The sequence below is a fragment of the Varroa jacobsoni genome, unplaced genomic scaffold (assembly GCF_002532875.2).
Source record: "Varroa jacobsoni isolate VJ856 unplaced genomic scaffold, vjacob_1.0 contig02778, whole genome shotgun sequence".
Lineage (NCBI taxonomy): Eukaryota > Metazoa > Arthropoda > Arachnida > Mesostigmata > Varroidae > Varroa > Varroa jacobsoni.
In genome coordinates, this window is record NW_019214883.1 from 27,796 (window position 1) to 34,245 (window position 6,450).

General features: G+C 45.9%; 1 long non-coding RNA gene across 1 annotated transcript; it reads left to right on the top strand.

Moving 5' to 3' along the window:
- The first annotated feature begins 4,493 nt into the window (after window positions 1–4,493).
- On the top strand, window positions 4,494–6,181 carry LOC111272623 (uncharacterized). Its single transcript, XR_015315782.1, has 2 exons — window positions 4,494–5,208; window positions 5,412–6,181. It is a non-coding gene; the product is annotated as an uncharacterized LOC111272623 (long non-coding RNA).
- Window positions 6,182–6,450: the final 269 nt, after the last annotated feature.

The following is a 6,450-nucleotide window of genomic DNA, read 5'->3' on the forward strand; positions in this document are numbered from 1 at the left end:
ACTGCTGGCGCCTAAGCCATGATCTGCAGCCTAACTGCAAGCCAAGCAAGACGGCAACGGTGTTGAGATGGCGAACATCGTTTTAAGCCGTACTGTTGCCACAGAAGCTGTTCTGCTCGAGTTCGATTTGGTTACATCCTAGTGCGAATACTCGGGTCTTCCTTTGCGTTCAAGGTACCTTTGTCGTATTCGCTCTTTTCTTTCAAAAGAGTTCAATTTTTTTAGAAGCTCGATTTTTCCGTGTTACGTACGCTCAGATGGACGACGACGACGACACGTTGAAAGACCGTGGCACTTATGCTGTTGTTGGTGGCGATGGTCTTAAGCAGGCCGTATGCTTGACAATGGTCGTCCGTTTTCTTCGGTAAACATTGCCTAGTCTAAATGCGTGTATCAAACAAACCATACTGACGCTTTTTCGAACTTCCACAGGCAACGTCGCTGCAGTTGCTTCCTATTGTACTTGCTAGTACTCTCTAATAGCCTACATTACGTATAATAGGGGCAGCGTATGTTACAGCGTATTTTTATTATTGGGAAACTATTGGATAACATTTGCTGTGAGAAAATTCAGGCTTGGTTAATGAAGTATCGCGGTACCGAAACTCAAATGACATACGTCATATAAATGCAATACAATATAATTAAGATAGACAAGAAAAACTTTGTAAACAAAACATTCTGTAGCATGGGGTCGAAGTTTACAATATAGTCTATCATTTCGTGCGTATAGTTCTAGTTAAATAGTGAGGCGGTCAAAGAGGGAACATGGGTTTCGTTATCAGGACAGTGCTTCTCAAAGCCAGCTGTGACTTAGCGGAAAAGCAAGATAACAACTACATACATTTTCTCTTTTGGGTGTAACGAGCGTATCTGGGTCTTCGAGATCGGCGAGCGAATTATCCTGGAGGACAAGTTTCGTCCTTTTCTGTTTTGCCTGTCCTCAAGCACTTGGTCCAGTAGTGGCTAAAGCAAGCGCGTTATGTTCGCTTGACGGCTCTCGATGCCTATGTCTGTCAGTGGGCATGGGTGTTTGCACACCCATGCCCATGCTAGTGATAATAAAGCGGGCGTCATGAAAGCTGCTGGAGAACGCGGCGATATTTCGTATCGAGATCCATTAGCGCCGGGTTCGCGTCAGCGCACTCTGCTCTAGAACCAAACATCCGACAGTAGCCACGGCGACGCCAGCGAGAGCAGGAGCGACAACAAAGCGACGACGATGACTTCTGCAGCGAGAGCTGACTGTTGGCGAGGCAGATACAGCAAGCACATTGAACACATGGGTTACGCGAAAGGACCGTGCGCGGCAAAAGCGTTCGAGCACGTATGTTCAAGTGTCTACAAGGGACAGCCATGAGCAGCGCCTACCGGTTCAACACAAACATGAAATAAGCAAGAAAGAGGAAGGCACAACACACTGCTGCTCGATACTCCTGCTTTTTCTAGACGGTCGCTGGTAATCTTGCGGATGACCGTCGTTGTATCATGTGGCGTCACTCCAAAAACTAAACCGGCGATCAAACAAAGCATGTGCTATCATTACCGCTGCTACCATCGCTGGTCAACAGATAGACCGGAACAGATGACGGCCGGATAAATTGAGTATACCTGAAAAGTTAACGTCATCCACTTGGCCTATATACGGATACATATATCTTATGTTCACTAATACCCGTCAGGTATTGACACCTACTGACAAGCACACTTACGTAAACTAAATTTGTCAAGTTACAGTACTTGTTTGTGGCCTTTTTCTACATTTTCAGATGTTGGTCCTGACAAATTTGAGGGTGGTATCTGTTTTACTGTAAGTACAAATACATGCAATAGATCACAAATATAGATAAATAAAAAATAGATACAATAGATCACTCGCCATGTTGCGATGTTCTACACGCTCTGATAGACCTCAAGGAAGACCAGTGCTCTATGGTCGTGCGTAAATCTACAAGCTCAGCCCGCGTTTATATTGTAGTGATTCCTTCATTTTTTTTATCTTAGGACAAGTATGTTAACTGTCAGGTGGTGCCTTGTCCTTAAATCAGTAGTTTTTGCGCCAGCTCGTATCGTTTTACAGTCAGCGACGGGACAAAACTGTCCCTTGCGACTTTAGTTCCATTTCATCATTATTTATAAGAGTCAACGCCAAGCGCAGAAACGAATTACCGGAACGTATATATGTGTCTACTTGTCGAATTGAATCGAAAGTGACTTTGCTCAATACAGAATTAGACCTAAACCAGACCTGAACCTATAACCGCAGCACCATGGAGGAGGCTAGAGCTTCCACATATGGAAAACGTGCTCGTGCCAACCACATTGATCTGAGCATTCATTGCAGTTCCGAATAATAAGAGCCTGATGCGCCAGCAGACCTGTCTGATCCGTTGTTCTTTAGTACAAATCAGATTCTTCCTAACTGCTACAGCAGACGACCTTATTGTCGTAATGATCGTTATTATTGTGGCCAATGCTGTCATCTGCATCCGACCCACAGGGTGCCGTTGCAGAGGCCTGGCTTCACGGGAGTGACCAATTCTGACACACCTGCCGCTGCTGGCAGTGCTGCTTGTTTATGGCAAAGACGCGCGGCAGCCGGCACTTGGCCCATCGCTTCCGCCAGCTGTTGATCGACAATCTGAAAATACCGCTCGGTCAAGAGGTCGGCGCCGCCGCCGCCGCCGCCGCCGCCACCGCCGCTACGAGTACATAGCTGTTTGTGGCGCGTCACCGAAATGTCACTCTTCGGAGATAATTACTGTCGTTGACGTGCAAACCCTGTCTTCATACGCTATAAAGCACGCAGGCGACCGAACAAGCATGTGTCGTCCAAGAATAGTTTCTTAAGAATGTCACGGTAGCAAATATCTATTTTCTCTGCGTACTTATTTCATCTACACTACGTCTAGCCTACACGATTCTATGTGGACTGCTTAGCCCGCCTCGTTAGTGCTTGCTATTCTTCTAGTGATGAAAGTGCTGCCGGTACGTCCGCAAGCTAGGAGGCCACCAAAACATTACAGTTCGACGGCTCGCTCGATATGTTGTGATGCCAAATACAACAGGGGCCGGGTCAGCTCGTTCAATAAATCTAGAATCTTCCTTCAGCGTCTTGCTGCTTAACTCGTTGTCTTTCTTCTCCGATGTCTTGTTTTGTTGCTTTTTTTTCTTAATGATGAAGTCTTTAAGAGTAATAACCTTCAATGATGGGACCGGTGCGACGCCGGGTGCTTGTCTTGTGAGACTTTTTTCCTTGACTTCGACGTCTGGAAGATTTCTCGTGGTCCTTTAATAGATGTGAGTCGAATTCTCGAGTTGCGCGTGAGATCGGCTAACGGACTTACGAAATGATTATTGGTAACATCATGCCTTGTTCACGGCGTTATCCGCGATCCGTTCCTCCATATTTATCTTCCTTGTATATTTTCTTGTGCATTGTCAATGGATAGAAGCTGTCAAGTGCGTTGCCATTTACGCCTGGTTAATAAATGTCAGTCCTCAACCGAGCTAGCGTCACACACCGGCTGACGTTTTCGAAAGACGCATGCCATTTTTCCATTCACTTGACGCTCTTCCTGACGTCTGCTACCAACGCATGTAGTAGCGGCCTTATCGCGTTCCCTGCTACTGCCTATCCTGCCTATAGCCTTCTCTTAAGATAACAATAACTGAGGTGTTATTAATAATAATAGAGATATAATTAGAGACACTGAAGGTGAGCAGAGCAGCTGCGGTATTTAGGAAATGAACGGAATCACAGATTCGCGCACGAGCCCAGCTCATGCGTCCTCTCCATCTGCTATTGATTTATTTTGTTTAGTAATATATAAAATATTATTCATCGCGGCGCGAAATATGCTGCCTCGACTCTTAGGTAATTTGGCTTCATTAAAAAAATTAGGTATATTTTAAAAATGCAGGCATATAAATGACCTTTTAGCGACCTGTTTAGGAACGGCATAACGTGCATGAAGAGCCCTGTCGTTAAAATGTGTGAATGATGTGTTACTTTTATCGCTCTTTAGCCGCTGGTTATACCCACCAGCGATTCTACTTCACTAGGTCCTCCCGTTCCTTTTGCTTTTTCCACAGAATCCTAAGATTTGCTCCAACTGAGGTCATCCGGACGGTCTGTCCAGTTAGTTGTCTGCAAGCCTTTCGTTTCCCGCTGTTATGCGGGGTATACAAGAAAAGACGACAAAGGGGGTGTCGTTCTGTACAAAAGCGCTTAGGGCAGCACTATTTTCTATTAAGATAAAGTACTTGCCTATTGCCCAGTCTAAGGCCTATAACAGTCATACTATACTATTGTATATTAGAAAGAAAAAAAGTACGAACGTTTGATTACTCTACAATAACAAGCTCGAGTGACATTGTTTTACCCAGCTCGTTGTCAAATAAACAGGGGCCACCGCAGATGACTTTTTCCCTTGCCTCGGCGCGCTGTTCCGCCGCTTCCCATGTATTAGTAAAGCGACTGCTCAAATAAGCGGGACACGCGTCTCGATCTCGCTACGTCGTTGTCGTCTGTTGAATCGATAGAAAATGTTTCCTGGCGTAGACTAGTTAAATGGTTGGTCGGTCGGTCTACCGACCGACTTGTTTGTGGCTTACTTCTATAAGGGCTTAACATTGCAGCTCTTATAGTAGCGAAAGTAGGAATAGAATTGGTGGTCTCTTTATCTCTACCTTTTCCTTCTCTTACGTTCACTTTTGGGTGCGCCAGCGTCGCTTCGTAGCGGACGGTAGATGTGCCGTAAGGCGCCCTTCTTTTCTTGATCCTAATACAGAAGACCGACAAGGTCCTCTGCTCTATTTAGTCTTCTATTACATGTACCCCTCTTGCATATTCGTGGCATTCACACATCGAACAGAACGACGGAGGTGCGCTGAGAGAAATGCATGCACACGCGTTACGGAAAACGCATTCGTTTAGTGAATTACTCAACTACTGTTGTAGCCGCCGCCGCCGCCGCCGCCGCTCCCTGCTGAGCACGTCGGTCGATTTGCCCTGCGTCCTGAAGTTTGGTGTTTCTACTTAGTGATTGAGACTGTTGTCATTATCCCTGTCGACCGTAACTGCTAGAATGAGACTGCGGCGTTACATTGACGGCGATATGGTCGATAACGTTGACAACAGTGGTGGATGGGGGTTATCGTGCGTCGCATCACACTACGCCGGGCGGCCATGGCGACAAGACTACTGTTGGTAAAAGCCGTAGGAGCATTAGCGCTAACCGGTGTTTCTTTCTGCTTTTGTTTGTCTGCTTACGGTCGTGGACCAGCTACCTAGTAAGGACCGCCATGTGCTGCCAATGGTGGTTAGGCAGTACAGTTGTGAATCTTGTGACGCTATTGTCAGTCGGAACTCAATAGTGTGGTCCTGACCGGTTCTCGTTTGCTTCCAGGCCCTTCGGTTCTTTCTATGTAGTGGTCTGTTACTACTACCTATCTAGATGGTACTACGTAGCATTCTCGAAGCAGAATTCAACCAAGCGATCCCGCCGCTAATGTTCGCAATGTGAGGAGTCACTGAGCGCACCGCAATCATCTGTCGAGCGACTACCCGACCAACCCACCTAAGCTTACGCTATACGTCTGTGCCGCTGCTGGGTCAGAATTTGAAGGCTCGAGAACTAGTGTTAAGCGATTGCAGACTACTGACTGCAGTCGCTCGTGCCTCCTAGTAACGACACTGCCCACTACCCATGCGACGATTTTCTATGAGACAACCATCGTCGGCTGCCGCTGCCGCTTATACACCGTGATATGTCGCTCTCCACATTCTTCCTGTCTTGATCTCGATAGGTCCATTCGACGATTTGCACGACGACGGCAACAGCGAACGGTTGGTGCGCTTTATCGCACAGAGAAGGTACAGAAAAACACAGGCCATAGGACCGGGCGCAAGGGTACATGTCACAAAACAGGCCAAAGTTCTGCTTTGACTTCTCAGTAGACTATTGTCGCGACGCTACTGGCCCAATTTTCGTCTCTGGCATAGAGACAGTTTTTCTGCACGAACGAAACGTTACGCAGTCTAGTATTTAGTAGTTGTACACAAGCACGTAGCAACCGTATAAGGCTCGACGAATTGCACTGCTAAAAGTAAGGCCACAGGACAATTAGGTTACATCGTAGAGCAGATCACATCAATAAATCATTCAGGTGATCCAAACTGCTTCGCCTATTGTTTAATTTGCCTACCTTATTTTGAATAACAAAATAACAAGATGAGGTTATTAAAGTATGGCGATAGTATTAGCTTCTATACAGTTCTTCCGACCACGCTAATATTTTACTTAAAGCCCCATTACACTAAACCCTAAGTCACTGATACAATGGCCTTTATTCGAACATACAATATATATATACGTACACAATTTAAAAAAAACTATTATTAAGTAAGTATAAGTATTATCATGTTTGCTAGATAAACAGGTCCGA